This window comes from Vulpes lagopus, chromosome 10 (genome assembly GCF_018345385.1).
Source record: "Vulpes lagopus strain Blue_001 chromosome 10, ASM1834538v1, whole genome shotgun sequence".
NCBI classification, from domain to species: domain Eukaryota; kingdom Metazoa; phylum Chordata; class Mammalia; order Carnivora; family Canidae; genus Vulpes; species Vulpes lagopus.
The window spans coordinates 7,139,770-7,158,201 of NC_054833.1; the positions used below are offsets into that span (position 1 = coordinate 7,139,770).

Below are 18,432 nucleotides of genomic sequence, written 5' to 3' on the forward strand. Positions count from 1 at the left end.
TGCCCTGCATGCTGTAGATGTTTCATGTTTCCGTCCTGCTCCTGAGCTGAGCATCCTGCCTTCGCCTGTCTTTCCTATTCATGATTTGGGGAGTTTGGAACAATTCAGGCACTTTCTTGGAGCTTTCAAAATCCATCATCCTTCACATGTGGGAATTATTTTAGGGTAACAAGCTCTAGAACACAAGACACCGAGTCCAGATAGAAAGCTTTTAAATCACTGGTTTGTAAGCCAGATGGCTCTCTGGAAGCAATATTGGGGATTATTATTGAGCTGATTGTTAATTGGTGGAATATTACACTCCCTACAGTAAACTAGTGACTACAAGACAGATATGTCCCTCCAGGAATTCATTACAATAAATGGCCTATTCTGCCTCCTGTTAATTTAATCTCCAGTCCACTATGCGTCATGTTTGTATGCCCTAATAGAAAATGGATGACATCCATGCTTATGTAACTTCTGGTTGAGTGCTTTATGCTCCAGCCATGCTTATTCGTGAGTCATAATTATGTCTGTGTTAAGACACTGCTGCAAGCCCTGTGTGCTTGTGTGGGTGTTTTATATATGGGTGTAGTCTACAGCCTGGGAAGCTAAACCTGTTGGTAAAGGGATTTCCACTTACCTACGAGAAAGATCTGAACACTTAATAGAAATCAGATTAATTTCAACTGGTTATTTACATGTAAAGTAAGGTTTGTTAGCAAAAGAAAGTGCAACCAGATGGCAGGCCCCTTGCTCCTCCCCAGCTACTCTCTGGGGGAGGGGAGTGGAGAGCAAAATCAAAGAGTTCCTCTCCCAGGGTGGACAGTTTGTAATTAGTCTCCTATCTACCTGGTAAACAAAACGGGCTTCTCCAGCTCTAGAGCAGTAAAACGTGTTCTCTCTTTCTCTCTCTCTCTTTTTTGAGTACAAGATAGCAAGTTGTATAATAGGAGCAAGATTCTGGATCCAGACCACCTTGCTGGCTGTGTGCCCTTGTGCAAAGTTTCCTTATCTGTAAAATGGGATGATAATTGTGACTATCTCATAGGGCTGCTGTAAGGATTAAATGACTTAATACATTTAAAAAACTTGGCCCCTAGCACAGTGGTACTCAAATAGCTGTCTTCTCTCGGAAAGGTTCAGCAAGGGTCCCGAGGCTGGAGCTGGCCCACTTGCTTGAATCGCACAAAGGAATCTGGTCTCAGACTTCCTGAGGTGGGCCTTAAGAGGATGGCTCACATGGGTATCTTCTCACTGGCTGTCTTCTCTTGGATCCCTTCTTCCGAGGGCCCTGATCACTGGATGGCTCTGTCTTGTCCTGGAGCCTCTGCTAAGGGCAATTCTTTCTTTTCCTTGAGTTAAGTGTTCACGCAGGCTGCGGTGTGTTTGTCTTTTGTTAGACTGTTCTTTCCACCCCTACTCCACCCCCAGCCCCGCAGGCACCGGGGCCTCCTTGCCAGGGCTGATTCTTTTCATCTTGCTCAAGTTTGGGCAGCTCTGTCAAACCCCCTGTTTGCTCTGATGGAGTGTGGGTGACTTCGTGACTCCCTTCCCACCTTATCTGAGACCAGTTTGTTTTCCCCAAAGTGCTATGATTGGCGGGCTTGGTGTTTCCTGTTTTTTTGTGCCCTGTGGGCATGGTAGGGGGGCTCAGTGGGCAGCTGCGTGCACTCTTCAATAGAAACCCGGAGCGCTGTGCTCATTTCTATTTCAGAGAGTTCATATCACCTGGTGTATTCCACTTCCACAGGCTTCGGGTCCCCTTCTGTCATTAAGAGGGCAGCCCCTGGAGCTTTCACATCCCTGCCATTCCAGTGGAATGTTTCGCCCAATCTCTCCCCAGCAGCGATTTTCATCCCCTGTGATCAGAAAAGATAAAGGGAACCGAGCAGGTCGGCTCTTTGCAGATTGGAGGGTTGATGACAATGCTTAACATTTTGTGACCTCTGAGAGAAGGAGCTGGGGGCGAGGGGGTTGGAAGCCCTACCAACATGGCAGGGCCAGTTAGCTCCCAAGTCGAGTGTCCTTTCTGGATCACCTTTTTGATGCTATCATTGGAATGTGCTTCTTTCCTCATTTGACTACTGCTGATGAATTTCTGGAGGATTTGCTTTTACTTTTTACATTATTTCCTTTGGAATTAGCTATGAGGCAGTTTCATTGCTCCATAGTAGGCCAGAAGTTGTACTTTTCCCTTTTAATATGAATGAGACCTATTCCATATGCAGTAGAAACCCTGATCTTGTTAGGCTACACTATATTTGCCTCTTTTCTGGCCTGGCTTTTTCTTTATGGGGCTCCACACATAAGCCAGTCACACTTCTACATGAACCATCTGGTCAAATGGCACCATATATTATCTCCAGCTTTCAAATCTCTCCCCAGTAATCGGGGTAATGGTGGAGCAGAGAATCATTTCAGTGTGCTATACAAACTGATTTGCTATAACCAGCCACAGAAGTTAGTTTCCCAAAAGAGCAGGGATGTAGTAGAGTAATGACACCATGGGCTTTGGAGAAACACTGCTCAGGTTCAACTTTTGTCTCTCCCACTTTGTAGCTAGCTAGTTATGCAAACTTGACAAGTCACTTCATTCCCTCTGCCTTGATTTCCTCATCTGTAAAATGGGATGATGGTAATTCACTCTCCTTCCCTATTAGAGTTCTGTGAAGCTTAAATGAGTGATTATGGGTGATGTGTTTAAAATAGTGCCTAGCTCTGGCGCCTGACTGACTCAGTGGGTAGAGCATCTGACTCTTGATCTTGGGGTCATGAGTTCAAGGCCCACATTGAGCAAAGAATTTACTTTAAGAAAAAAAAAAGAAGTAAGCAAAGAAAGAAAATGAAGCACCTGGCTGGCTTAGTCAAAAGAACATGCAACTCTTCATCTCTGGGTCGTGAGTTTGAGCCCATGTTAGGTGTAGAGATTACTTAAATAAATAAATTTTTAAAAATAAAATGCTGCCTAGCTCATTATAACCATTTGGGATCGGAGTAGCTATGATCTCCTCTTCTATTCATTGTTGTTGATTGTCTGACTTCACTATTTCCAGCAAGTCCTGGTTTTCATTGACTAAGAGGAACAAATATACTTTTATTGAGGAAGAGTGATATCGAAATATAATAGCTCTGCTGATAGAGATAGGAGGAGGAAGGGGAAGAGATGAAATAAATGTGGGAATTATAAAGTGGGTGATGGGCACATGGATGTTTTGTTCATACACTATTTTCTTTTTTATTCATATACTATTTTCTCATTTTTGTGCATTTTCATTTTCCATAGTAAAAATTCACAAACAAAATGAGAGGTAAACTCTGAAATGTACCAGCCTGGATAAAGTGCAGGGAGCTGGGAGCTGCCAGTGAATCTAGGTGGGAAGCCAGATTGCTACAAGCTGCCTGGAAAACAGTCTGACAGGATATATCAAGAACCCTAAACATGTTTTTTCTAGTTACTATTGCTGCATGAAAAATTACCCAGAAACTTGGTTTAAAACACTATTTTTTAAATTTAAAAAAAGAAAGAAAACAAGAACAAAACCGAAGCCCATACCATTTTATTAAGCTCACAGATTCTATACATCAGGAATTCAAACAGTAGGGATGGATAGTCTGTTCTATGGTGTGTGGGGCCTTAGCAGGTAAGACTTGAAGGCTGCATGGGGGTGACTCAGCGACCTGGGGTTGCAATCTTCTGATGATAGGTTAGGTTATTCACAAGTTTAATGCCTGAACTGGTGTGATGCAGAGTAGTGCCTTACTGGGCCCCCACATGGGTTGGCCTCCTCTTGGTATGGTGGCCTTGGATATCTGGTTGGTGATGTGGTGGCTCGGGGCTTCAAGTGTGCGTGCTCCAGCCGTCAAAGTTCAAAGGTCACACAGCCTCATTTCTGCCCAGTCTGTGGGTTCAAGTTGTCAAGAGCCCACCCAGATCCAAGGAGAGAGGAGATAGACCCCAGCTCTCTATGGGAGGGGTGTCAGAGGATTTGAGGGGTCTTGTTTCAAAACTGCCTCAGTGTTTATATTTTCTGATTCATTTGGTGATTTCACTTAGAGGAATTTATCTTAATGAAATGATTTAAAATGTGAACAAAGGCTTGTGTGTAGATATATGTATGTATATATATATATAATATTTCAGTACAATTTACAATAATGAAATATTAGAAATAAACTTAATGACTCACAATAGAAAAAGAGTAAACAAATGTTGGCAAACCACAAAGGTTGTGTAAAGCCCTTAAATAGGGATAGCTTTTTAGTACACAGGGAAGTGTTATTTTAATTGAAAATGATAAATGTAGGATTCATTCTGTATATAACATTTAATCTAAAATGTTTTTTTAAAAATCTAAATTGCCAAAAATTGCACAAAGACCAGAGGGAAACATATTAAATATTAATAGTAACTATCTCCCAGCAGTGAGATTATGGGCACTTTAAATTTTTTCTTTATAATTTTCTGTTTTTCCAAAAATTTCTGCAATTTGCATGTACTGCTTTTGTAATTACAAAAAGAAATTCTAATTTATTGGATGCATTAAAAAATAATAGTGACTCTTAATCATTATGCTTGTTATATTAAACTGAAAAAATATGTGCTGATTTATGTCACCAAGCATATACCTTCTCGACTCCAAAAGTGGGATGGACTAACTGAATTGTAGCAGGATTGGCTGTGTTTTTCTGAATTAAGTTTAGCCTGTTCTATACCTCTTCCAACACCCTGTGTCCTCCATTTTTAGGAATGAGAAAACTCTCTGCTCAGAGTAGTTAAGATCTGGCAAGAGAGTGTGTGTTCGACACAAGACATTTGCACCCTCCCTATCTGTTCAGCGAGCAGAAGTCAGGACCAGGAAGCTAAACTCCAGCTAGAAGTTTTCTCTGCAATGAACTTTGGATCTTCAGTAAGTCTTTCTGGCAACTGCTGGCCCAGCTCCCCTTTCCAGGGGCTTTCTACCTCTACCAGCCCTGAATTTGGTCACCTCTTTTCACTCGCTGCATGCCTGCTGCACCATTACCAGTGAGTTGATGAGATTGGTTGTAAGCAAGCATTTGTGTCTAGTCTCATTGGAGGGCTTCCCTGGAACCTGCCTGAAATCTGTAGCTTCCAGTTGTTGGCTACCTTTGCTCCCATCTCAGCCTCCAGCTCAGATGATTGTATGTGGTTCCAATGGTACCCAGCTTGTCCTTGGCTCAGGTGAACCTCTGATGACGCCCTATGCCATCTTTCCTTCCCCAAGGCTGCAGCCCCTTGGGAGCCATCAATAAATGTAACAAATGGAGAGACCTGAGTCCCACCACGCAGTGTAACTCCAGGTATAGTTTTTCCATAATCTATATAATACATGACTTTTTTTACAAAGATCTCAAATATTTAATCAGTTAATACATTCAGTAGGCAACACTTGAAATAAACTGGCTCCAAGGCTGTATATTATTACTGGTATTATTTTCATAATAGTCTCCTGGTCTGACTCACTGATAATAGTGCTCTCGTTTTTAATATTAAATTCCTCAGGATAGTTTTTAAAATGGTTTACGTTATCAAAACTACTCATATTTTGTTTTCGATCGCCTAGAACTAATAACCACTGGGCGTTTTAGCATATCACAAAATCATCTTCTGTGTGTTACCAGAACCAGCTGTTGGTGTTCTTACTTTCTGGTTTGTGTGATATATGAACAGAGGACTGGGGGAGAGACAAAAATATAGTTTAGGATAGGAAGGGAAATGGTTTATGATGCAAACTCTGATTAATATGGTTAAACCATTTGATCCTCTTTAAAGGATTTGCAAATCGGAAAAGATTTTATTCTCCATTCCAACCCAATTTCGAACTCCTAAATTGTTTATACACTCAAACAAAGTATCATCTTTGCTACTTGCCACTCACAAATAATCTAGTTCTTCTGGAGATGTAAGGGTGCATGGCAGGATTGCTACTTTGGTGATAGTTTGGCTGTGAGACTTATATTGGCTGATGACTGGTGAGTGGAAGTAACAAGATGTAGCACTTCTGGGTGAAGCTTCAGGAACTGGAATGTACTTTGCCACATTCCGTGCCCCTACTGGGTTGAAATGAAGCTTTTATCACCTTGGTTCCCAAGTGCTTAGATGAGAAGTCTCCCCAACCTGCACTGGACATGAAGCAGGATGGAGAAATGGATTTATGAAATCACTGAGGTCTCAAGATTATTTGTTATTGGACTATATAACTTAATCCATCATGACTGGTAAAATAGGTAGCTAACTAGCTGATGGGTAGGGGTATATGTAGGTAGACAGACCTAAAAAAGATAAAAATTCAGATATCCTGGTAGTAATTGTTCATTGATAGGACGGTAGGTCTAGAAATCATAACTCCAAAATTCCTATTCTAACATTGACTAATTAGTCTGTTGGTCACTATCTTTGATTATAATTCATTTGAATCTCCTTACTCTGAATTAAAAATTATATTTTAATACTGCTGCTATTTGGGCAGCCCAGGTGGCTCAGCGGTTTAGCACTGCCTTCGGCCCAGGGCGTGATGTGATCCTGGAGAACCGGGATCGAGTCCCACGTCGGGCTTCTTGCATGGAGCCTCCTTCTCCCTCTGCCTGTGTCTCTGCCTCTCTCTGTCTGTGTCTCTCATGAATAAATAAACAAAATATTAAAAAAATACTGCTGCTATTTATGTGGACTTTTCACAAGGTATTTTAAGTGTGGGGGGGAGACAAATTGCAATGCAGAATATACAGTATGGCTCAGTTTTTGCAAGAAAAAATATATGATTAGAGAAATGTCTGGAAGGCAAAATGTAAACTATAGTGGGAATACAGGTGATTTTCATTTTTTGTGTGCACTTATTTTCTACTTTAAAAATATAAACACATGTAAACATCCATTACTTTTGTTCTAATCAGTGTCTGTTCCTTTGAGTAACTGCCCTGCCTTTGATCCATTTGACTCTGGATGTTCTGGGAGCTAAGAATTCCTTCCTTCCCACCTCCCTGCCTCCCCGCCCCATCCAGCCTAACGGTGAATATATATCCTCTGGGCTTGGCCAGTCAGATGCCTTCCTGGAATCTGAATCTCAGTACATATACAAAGGAAGGGTTCTGGAGTTGTATTATCTGCTGGCAATGTCAAAAAAAGAAGAATCTGTGGAACTTCTTTGGTGTCTGTCTTTCTTGAGGCTTTAGGAATTAATTTTAGGCTTATGCAACTTCTGTTCATTTTTAAAATTTTTTACGTTAAGTAATTTCTATATCCAACATGGGGCTCAAACTCATGACTCCAAGATCAAGAGGCACATGCTGTACCTACTGAGCCAGCCAGGCATCCCTGTTCATTTGTCTTTGGTTTCATCTTTGTTCTGAATCGATGTGGGGGTTTCCAATGAAAATATTGTTACTAACACAATGTGTATTACTTGTTTAGTTTAAAAGATTCACAGGATAAAACATAAAGAATGAATTCATTTTTTCCTCTTGCCCATGAAGAGTTGAATTATAGAAACTTTTTAGCTTTTTATTCTTGCTTCTTTTAAGCCGTTGTGATTATTAGCAGGCTTCTTTTAAGAATGAACAAGACAGGGGTGCCTAGGGGGCTCAGTCGGTTAAGATTCTACCTTCAGCTCCCTTCATGATCTCAGGGGCCTGGATCAAGCCCCACATTTGGCTCTCTGCTTGGCTGGGAGCTTGCTTTTCCTACTCCTCTCCCTCTCCCATTCCCCCTGCTTTGTGCTCTGTGGCTCTCTGTATTTCTCTGTCAAATGGATAAATAATATCTAAAAAAAAATGAACAAAACATTTATAATCAACTAGTGCTGAGAGTATGTGTGTACATGTTTATGAAGACACATAGTGTTATGTGATAATTGGAACTTAAGCTGATACATGAGTGAACTCAGACCCTCTGGGAATGTGTGAGGTCAAACTCACACAAGCACGGGTGTGTGATGGTGTGAATGGTGGGTCATTTTGGCTAGCCACTCACCATTTCATCCACATCTCCTACTTATACTATATGAACATGCTTTTTCTGGCTCTTTTAATGTAGTGACTTGGACTGCCACAAGCAACGGGCCACCCTTCCTAGCATTTTGGTCCTATGCTGTCTAGAACTTTTTATATAAGAGCTTTCCAGGGATGGTATTCCCTCTCTCATTCCCCATTCAATAAATATTTGTTGAACAATTGCCATGTACCAAGAGATGCACCAGTTGCTGGGGACCCAGACCCAAATCAAGTAAGGCAAGATTTTGTTTTAAGCCTACAGGTTCATAAGGACCATGGGAGACATACCTAGACCCCTTAAGAAACCAACCAGGATAGCTCTGGAGACTCCCCAAATCTGAAGTCCACTCCACACCCTTTACTTCCACGGGAATGGGAGTCTGGTAGTCACTAAGGTTATTCCTCGATATTTCTGGTTCTCCTCCTTTAGAGAACATGGCACCATTGCATTTCCCTCCCTCTTGGAAATTAAGAGCAGCCATGTGACTTGCTTTGGCCAATGAGATGTGTGTGGAAGTAACATATGTCATTTCTGAGAAAAAACCTTTATGAACAAATGCATGATTTTCTATGTCAGTGACTGGCCATATTCTAGATGTTGAGGCTTTACTAGCCTGGGTTCCATGCAAAGGGTGATTTGGAATGGAGCCCCTGACACTGACCCAAAATAGACAATTATGTAAACATGAAAAAAACGTTGTTATTAATCAGCCACTGAAATTTGGGAATGTTTCTTACCTCAGCATAACCCAGCCTTTCCTGATAGATACAGCAGATATCTCCCAGACCAGACAGGAGGCTCTGTGGCCCTGAACCAGCCTGAACCAGGCTGTCCAGTCTGAGTTAGGACTGGGGGTCCCAGGTGGCTTGCAGCACTAAATGAACAAAGATAATACTGAATTTGGTCTAGATGGAATTCTCAGAAGCAACAGTCCTTTCAAGTTGAGTAATTCCCCGTTAGCTTCAAAGGGACCGCCTCACCATGCCATCAAAGTCTTTGAAATAGCAAAACCCCAGGGCAGACCCACTTGGCAAGAGTAGGTCCATACCTGGTGAAAAAAAAAGGGACCGCCCCTGAGAACCAGGATTAGAATTGTCTGTAACAGAACAGACCTGGAGATGGTGGGCATGAGGGCGTGGCCTACTGAGTCTATAATCTGGAAATCCGGGTTTCCCACTTCACTCGGCATTTAGAATCACTTGCTAAAGCGACTTCTGAGCTGTCTTCCAACAGACAAAAAAGTGGTGCAGACATCACCAGAAATTAAGAAAATGCAAGGGCAGCCCAGGTGGCTCAGCAATTTAGCGCTGCATTCGGCTCACGGTGTGATCCTGGAGACCTGGATGGGGTCCCACTTCGGGCTCCCTGCATGGAGCCTGCTTCTCCCTCTGCCTGTGTCTCTGCCCCTCTCTCTCCCTGTTTCTCATGAATGAATAAATAAAATCTTAAAAAAAAAGAAAAGAAAATGCAAAATAAAACAGCACAACAATCATTTTCTTGTGTTATTAATTTGGCGAAATATTTTAAATGTCCTATGTTGGGAAGGGTAATATAAATTGCTACAGTCTTTCTGCAGACCAATAAGGTGGCATATATCAAAGCCTTAAAAATTAAAAAAAATTTAAAGCCTTAAAAGTAATATATGCTCATTAATCCCTTCTTCCATGGTAATAGAATTTTTAGCTGGGCTATTCAGAATAAAGATTATATTCCCAACTTCACCTGCAGCTGAGAATGAGCTCATGAATAAGTTCTGGCCAATGGGATGAGAGCAGAAGTGATGTGGTGACCTCCAGGTTGAGCCGTAAAAGGACAAAGTGAGGTCTCTTGTTCCCTCACCCCTTTTTCTTTGTCCTGCCTTGTGGAATACAGATCCCAGGGACAAGAGCAACATCTAGGAATGGCAGAGCTGCAAGAGCCTGGGCCCTTGAAATCATGGAGCAAAACCACCCCACACGAGCTCTGACTTTATCCCAGATATAAATACACACATGTTAATTAAGTCCCAGCATGTCACACATGTGGCCCAAAATACCCTAATTAATGCATCAGACTTTTGGAGATTAATCCTAAGTCAATAATTGAGGGTATGTGTAAAGATTTACACAACAGTGAAATTCATCACAGATTTTATGTGAAAGTTGCAAAGCAACTACTAGTGGGTTGGTTAAAGAAACTGTAGTTTATTTATAATAATTTATTTGAATTTACAATGGAATACCATTCAAAATTATTACCTACAAGGATATTTATTGAGGTAGAAAAACATCTATTTCTTTTTCACTGCATATGTAAGACAAGAAAAATGATTGCCAGTATACACAACTAAGCTTGTCCTTCTCTCCACCTGCAAAGAATTCAAACTGGTTCCTGCAGGTTTTTTCTCTCTCTCCCTCATTCTCTGTGGAAGGACCTGCCTTGCCAGATGAGCTTTCCTGGGCTTCTGTCTTGAGAGCTGAGAGGAAAGTAAAAGGGGGAGAAAGATACGAGGCACATTGGTTAGAACGAGGAGATTATTTCCTGAAAGGTTTTGAGAAAGGAGAGGTGAACTGTTGCATGTGAGACAATGGGTGGGATTTTGCAAAGTATGCCTGTGGACCATATGCCTCTTCCAGGTATTTGGGCTGAAATTATTTCAGGCTGCTATGCTATGTGGGCATTGAACCATTTTTTTTTTTATTGTGGACATAGAAATGGGTCCTGAAGATATATATCAAACACCCAGTTTTTTTTTTTTTTTTTTTTTTTTTTTTTTTTTTTTTTTTTTTTTTACCAGCTTTCCTCTGGGTGTGTAAAATTCCATTTTCTGCTTTTTGGTTTCTGCTAGTACTTCTCCATTTGTGATGCAAAACAAATGCTCAGATTTATTTTTTAAAAAATGTTTGCTGAGCCCTGCTAATAAAAGTGGTAACATAAATCCATCTTGTCCTTTGCTCTTAGCACAGGGACAGGTAAGGGGAAGGAGATAAATTCCCACCTTCACTGTCTCCATCTCTCAGCAACATGCATCCCTATCTGCTAGGAATGACCATGTGCCATCCCCTGCAGCCCCTGAGCCAATTAGAGTCAGGTCATGTGGTGCATGTCCACACTTCCCCAACCATCCAGTGGTGGAGAGGATAAGGGACCTTATCCCTTATGGTGTGGTGGTCTACTGCTTTATTTCTGGAGTGGTCTACTGCTTTATTTCTGGAGTGGTCTACTGCTTTATTTCTGGGGTGGTGGGACCATGACACCCTCATGAGCATCCATTCCAGGCCCTCTCACTACCTTAGTGAGTCCTCACCATACCCAATAGACCTCCTGCTCCCATTCCTGGTTTTAACTTTTGGTAGAACTGAAACTCAGCTGGTTGGAAATCTGGTCACCATGACTCCATCTAGAAAAGGAATGAACTCCACCTATGGAATTCTTGATTTATAGCTATGGCACATCCCGGATGGCTTGAAAATGGCAGCTTCACAGGACATTCTGTTGTCCCTTTTGCTCTGCTTCAGGGGGTATCTATGAGAAGCAATGGGGCAACTCCCAGGTTCTGGTAATCTCAACATAGAAAGGAAAGAGAGAATAGTGTTTTGTTAACCCACATCAGTGAGAGTTGATCAAATCACTTGCCTGACTAATTTTAGGTATCTAAGTCCCCAGAGAGACATCCTGAAGTCTTCTGGGAAGCTAGAGAGATAAAATACAAACAGTATGGTAGGAACACTTGTGCAGTGTTGGTAGGAATGCAAACTGGTACCACCACCATGAAAAACAGTGTGGAAGTTTCTCAAAAAATTAAAAATAGAAATATCATATGTACTACTGAGTATTTACCCAAAGAAAACAAAAACACTAATTCAAAAAGACAGATGCACCCCTATGTTTATTGCAACATTATTTGCATTCGCCAAGGTATGGAAATAAACCAAGTGTCCACTGATAGATGAATGGATAAAGTTGTGATATATACATATCACACATCTATAATGGAATATAAAAAGGCCATAAAAAAGAATGAGATCTTGCCATTTATAACAACATGGATGGACCTAGTGGGCATTATGCTAAATGAAATAAGTCAGGCAGAGAAAGACAAATGCCATGCGCTTGCACTTATATGTGGAATCTAAAAAACAAAACTAACAAAAAACAGAAACAGACCCATAAATACAGAGACCAAACTGATGGCTGCCAGAGGGGAGGTTGGTGGGAGATGGGTAAATGGGTGAAAGGAAGTGGGAGATTCAGGCTTCCAGTTATGGAGTAAGTCACAAGAAAGGCATAGCATAGGGAATTCAGTCAATAATACTGTAACAGCGTTGCATGGTGACAGATGGGAGCTACACCTGTGGCGAGCACAGCATCATGTAGAGAGTTGTTGAATCACTATATTATATGCCAGAAACTCATGTAAAATTGTGTGTCAACTGTACTCAGATTAAAAATTAACAAAGAGGATGCAACCAACGTAATTCTGTCTATGGAGGATCTCCTTTGATTGGCTGCATTTTTTCTTAAGATTTAATTTATTTTTATGTATTTATTCATAAGAGACACAGAGAGGCAGAGACATAGGTAGAGAGAGAAACAGGCTCCCTGTGGGGAGCCCAATGTGGGACTCTCTCCCAGGACCCCGGGATTACAACCTAAGCCAAAGGCAGACGTTCAACCACGGAGACACCCAGGTGCCCCTAACTGGCTGCATTTTTTAGACATTTCATACCAAGCCTTTGTTCCATGAAGTACATCCCAGGGATTGACCTGGAGCTTATTCTATAGGTATAATTGTAGTTCTGGGGTAGATGAGAGGATAAACAGGAGAATCCATAATTACTGTGGAAGGAATATTTTAGTAGGTCATATGGAAAGTATTTGTAAGCCGCTGGCCACTAATCTTCCCAGTAATCTGGGTGACATGTGCTATAGTTCTTGAGGAACTGATTCATAGCTCTGCTAATGGATGCAACCACCATGGTGCAGGTGCTGGGCAGGGGACCCATGGACCTGAACAGCACAACTTTATTAATAAGGATATTCAGGAGTCTCTCTGGGTTTGCAATCATTCCTCAGGGCTAAAATATTCTCCAAATGGAAAGTCACTGTCTTGATGGTCATCTGAGGATGTGTCCATATGACAACATGTGCCATGTTACTTAAAAACAGAACCAATGCCCTTAAAGATCAATGGGTGATACAAGCCCAAGTTGTTTCTTAGTACCACCCATGAGTTGGTAATGAGAGTGAAAACTTTTTAGGCAGGACTATCTAAGTTATTTTCAGGAATCAATGCAAAATGAAAATGAGGCCCCTGTTTATTAAGAATTTCAAGACATAGTAGAGCATTAAATCAAACATGGAGTCCCTCTAAGCATGAGGCCCTCATATAACTATAGGTTGTACACCATGAAGCCAGCTCTATTTTAATAATTCCTGGTAGAGGGATGCCTGGGTGGCTCAGTTGTTGAGTGTCTGCCTTTGGCTCAGGTCATGATCCCAGGGTCCTGGGATCTAGTCCCACATCAGGCTCCCTGTAGGGAATCTGCTTCTCCCTCTGCCTATGTCTCTGCCTCACTCTGTGTGTCTCTTATGAATAAATAAATAAAATCTTTAAAAAAAATAATAAAAATAATAAAAATGCCCGGGAGAGTCTTTGAGATTGGCTGAAGATGGAGAGGGCCAAAGCAGGGTTTGACTGTAATAATAATAATTGCTGATGTTATTCACTTTCCTGCTTTAATCTCTTGGCTTTACTAGATATTTCCTCATGGACTATAAAATTTGCCCACATGATCTCCTTAGCTACCAATTCATTTCCCTCATTTTCTTCACAGCCAAACTTCTCAGAAGACCAGGCTATGATTGCTATCTCTATTTTTATCCTAATTAGACAGCCATCAGTATATTAAAATAAAGTTTTATCCCCCATGAATCCACCAAATCTTACCAGTGGGGATCACATGTATGAGTAAGGGGTGCTTCTAACTACAGGGAACAGATAACCTGGCATTCAGTGGCACAGAGCAACAGGAGTGTATTGTTTCTCACATTCCAGGAGGCCTGGAGATAGACAGTTGCTGGTGTTGGTTTAACAGACCAACAATTTCAAGATCAATATCACACTTTCACGACATGATTGTTAATATCTCCCCTACTCCCACCCTGCTCAGCTCTTAGAGGCTGAAAGAAGAGACAAAGAGGCCAGCCATATCCTCAGTCCAGATGTAAAACAAACCACCCTAAAGCGAAGTGGCATAAAACAACCATTTTATTATGCTCACGGATCCTGTGGTGCAGTTTGTACAGAGCACAATGGGGAAAGGTTGTCCTACTCGTACAGAGCACAATGGGGAAAGGTTGTCCTACTCCATGATGTCTAGGGTCTCAGCAAGGAAAACTTGAAATCTCAATTCAATCTTGGGGCTGCAATCACTGACATTGCAATCACACGTCCTTACACCTAGGACTCATAGTTGGTGTTGACTCTTGGCCGAACCTCCACTGTGCTGCCATCCGGAACATCTACACCCAGTCTTGCCATGTGGTCTCTTGGCATAGGCTGGTTGGGCTTCCACACAGCATGGCTGCTGGCTTCCAGAAGCAAGTCCACTGAAAGAATAGGTGGAAATGCATGGCACTTTCACTGTGTTGAGGGAGACTTAAAAAAACAAACAAAGAAACAAACGAACAAACCCACCTCACTCCAGGATCAAGAAAAGAGGATATTGACTCTACCTGTTAATGGGAGGAGTTTTACAATCACATTGAAAGAAGAGCACACCCAGTGGGAGATATTGTGATGGCCACCTTTGAAAAATACAAACTACCACAAACCCTTACGTTAAGAAAGCAATGCTTTCCCAGAAACCACCCAGCAATGTTAGATTTTTATCTCATTGCACCCATGTAGGTCACGTGTGTGCTAAGTTGGTAGGGAGGGTGAGAAAGGGAGCATTTGACTTTCAAGTCTATTTAGTGGAAACTGGGGTGGGGGAAAGGGAAGGGATGATTGTTAGGTAGACAATCAGCAAAGTCTGTCAGGCTCCCGCCCACGCTAGGTTCAACCACTCCCTCCTCTCTGCTCTTTGTTCTCCATACAGGCTTCTAGATAGCACCTATAAAATTTTTACTGCATTTATTTATTTGTTTATTTCGGCTATATTCCAAGCTCTTTATATGCAGACTATGAATTATTTGTCTTAGCATCTCCCAGGTCTATTGCTTTGCCTGGCACAGGGGAACATTTAATATGATTCTTATTGAAGGAATGACAGGTAAGGTTCTAGAATTGCACGAGTAGAGCAGCTTCTGGACTTAGATGATTTGGGTTCAAGACTAGGAGTAGTATTAATAGAAAGACACAAAGAAGTCTATCTTCAATATCCACAATAGCTAAGGTACCTGGTGGCTTATAGGTAACAAAGGAAGGACCCAAAGGCCTAGAAGATACTTTTGAATAATAATCCTAACTCCCTTGTTTTATATAAAGTGGTTTTACCAACATCATCCTATTTGTTCCTCATAACCACTTTGAAAATTCAGAAGGGCAGATATTCCCATTTGTAAAAGTATCTCAGATTTAGCATAAGTGACTTGTTCAGGCTAATATGTGGAGGAAAGCATGGTAATCTCTTTTTAAATTAACCACACGTACCGTTTAAGTCTGGAAACCTGTGTGATGCAATCAAACCACTTACTGCCTACTTGGAGTTGGCTCTAATTGTGGTGCAGTTTCTGAAAATAACCAAGAAGTTTAAAATTACAAGTTTACATACACACATCGAATATATATGTATATATGTGTGTGTGTGTATATATATATACACATATATATGTATATATATAAATATACATATATACGTATATAGGCATTAGGATACACACACACACACACACACACACATGCACATAGAAATATGTATAAAATCAAGTACCATTTACCTTGGAGTTTTTTGACAGAATTATGTAAAACGATATTCTAGTAAAATGGCTATGATTTTCCTTAAACGTAATTTTCTCTCAAAAATTAGGGTAGAGTGATGTCTGTTTGAAAATTTGGTTTCATCCAGTTCTTGGATGCTTGGCTTATAGGCTTGGGGTGGGGACACGTAAGAACAATAGACCCTGTCAGGAAGAAGGAATGGAACAAAATTGTGCAGGGTGTTAATTCAGCACATTGCCTTTGCCAAGGTGCTAGGGAGAGTCCTCCGGAGCAGAGTCCTCACACGCAGGAATGCTGAAACTTAGCAGCTGAACGTGTCTGGGTCGACAGGATACTAGAACCATTGGGACTGGAAATCAGGTAAGAAGGTGAAGCAGGAAATATGCAAGTAAAGTCACAAAAACTCAGGGCCATCCTAAAAATGTTTGTGCATCTCCCAAGGAGATGATCCACACCATATGTTCACACAAAGAACCCAGAAGTGGAGGAACGAGAATGATGGTTACTGGAAGGACGTGTCAGGGTTAATCATGAAGGAAGTAACCAAGGTACCTAACACCAGGTGAGTCAGTGTTCTTTATGCTCTGTTTTAAGAACAAGTGTTAAAAATCTATAGAGCCATTACTATTTCAAACAAATAATTTGGATCTTTACCATTTCAACCCAATAATTAGCGATGACGGCTGTGATGGCTCTCTACATTTCTTTTACAGTATTTAGCTTAGATTTCCCTTGTGAGAGTATCAGTCTATAAACCCTAACGGTTCCAGCACTGGGGCCTGCCGGGCTAGTGGTCGACAGGGGCTATGTCTTATTTATCTTTGTGTCTAGCAGAGGCTCCGCACATGGCTTTGTGCTTAGGAGCTTAGTAAATGTTGTTTGAATTGAATAGTTCCGTGTTGAGGCTGCTAAGGCAGATAATAGAGAGCAGGTCCTTGACTTAATTAGGTTCAATCAATATATCATAAAATTCCTGGAGAAATTCAATTATAGGTCTAGGCTATGAAGGTAAGAGCAGTGTCAAAATCAGCCAGGATTATTATCTATCTCTTTTGGCATTCGGAAGAACTTGACCCCCATATCCTGGTGCCTGCAGGAAGTGAAACGAGGATCTGGCTGGCAATTTAAGAGGCAGCCTTCTACAGAAGTGCTTGAAATGCCTTTTCAAGAATGTTCCATACCTTTGGCCACTTTTTAGGAGTAACAACATCCAACAAAAAAGTATATTCCCTATAGACCAGATTTTGGATATGGCATAAAATATAATTACCAGTATCCAGAAGGCAGGCACGTCACATGCAGAGTATCTTTATGCCTCTGACGGATGCTCATTATAATGTTACATGACAACCATGATAAGGGTGAGTGAACCTTGAGCCGGCTGGCAAATAAAAAAATTACTTTTCATATTCAGAAAGCCCTGGGTGGATGACAATATCCCAGACTCCTTATTTGATCGTTATGATCCCTGACGCCTGAATGTTAGGTCAAAGTTTAAAAGCATGCTTCATTAGAACTACCTCCTCTACTTGTGGCATCCGATTGATAACAGATCAAATGGCCACCCCCCCTCCATTGTGCTATTTATCATGGCTTCAACTCTTTCCTCTGAAAGTGGCTTGTCATCCCCAGCCTGAACCTTTTATCTGAGTTCCGTTCCATTCAAGGAATTCATTCAAAATTTGTTTATTGAGCATCTACTAGGTGCCAGATAGTCTATGTGGTACTAGAGATATAAGACATGATCTCTTCCCTGAAGGGCTCACAGACTGTTAGCAAGCCAGAAAAGTAAGCCCATATTTATGATATAGGGTTATCAGGGCTACGATAAAAGCACAACCAGAGGAGCACCTGGGTGATTCAGTCGGTTAAGGGCCTGACACTTGGTTTTGGCTCAGGTCATGATCTCAGGCTGGTGAGGTCCAGCCCCACATCGGGCTCCATGCTGGGCATGGAGCCTGCTTGGGAGTCTCTCTTTTCCTCCCCCTCTGCCCCTCCCCAGGCTTGCCTGCATAACCGGAGGATTCTGGAAGCATCAGAGTTGAAGATAAGACTTTCCGTGGAGGATGAGCTTCCTAGTGGTCATTTCCAGCTACCTGAGACTCAACATTTCAAATAAAGAATTCGTAATTTTCTCTCCAAAACTTTCATTGCAGGGCGTCTGGCACCTTGGTGGGTTGAGCTGCCGACCCTCAATTTTGACTCAGCTCATGATCTCAGGGCTGTGAGACTGAGGCCCCCATTGGGCTCCTGGCTCAGCTGGGGGTCTGCTTTAGATTCTCTCTCTCCCCTCTCACTCTGTCCTTCCTCCTGCTTGTACTCTCTTTCTTTAAAATAAATAAATAAAAAAAATATTTTTTAAAAACCTTTCATTGCTTCCTAATATTTTGCTTCTAATATGTACTTTGGTACATAGCACCACTATTTATTTCCTCCAGTGATTTATGTTTAAAACCTGGTGTTTCTATGTTCTTCATTCCCCTAGAGCCATCAGCCATTAGGTCTTATCATGTCTTCC

General features: G+C 41.5%; 1 long non-coding RNA gene across 1 annotated transcript in view; it reads left to right on the forward strand.

The window, feature by feature from the left end:
- Positions 1–18,198, forward strand: part of LOC121499403 — a 31,372-nt gene extending 13,174 nt beyond the window's left edge. The window contains exons 3-6 of the long non-coding RNA XR_005990113.1: positions 4,731–4,892; positions 16,163–16,274; positions 16,356–16,476; positions 17,917–18,198. This is a non-coding gene — a long non-coding RNA (uncharacterized LOC121499403). The remainder of the gene's footprint in view (positions 1–4,730; positions 4,893–16,162; positions 16,275–16,355; positions 16,477–17,916) is intronic.
- Positions 18,199–18,432: the final 234 nt, after the last annotated feature.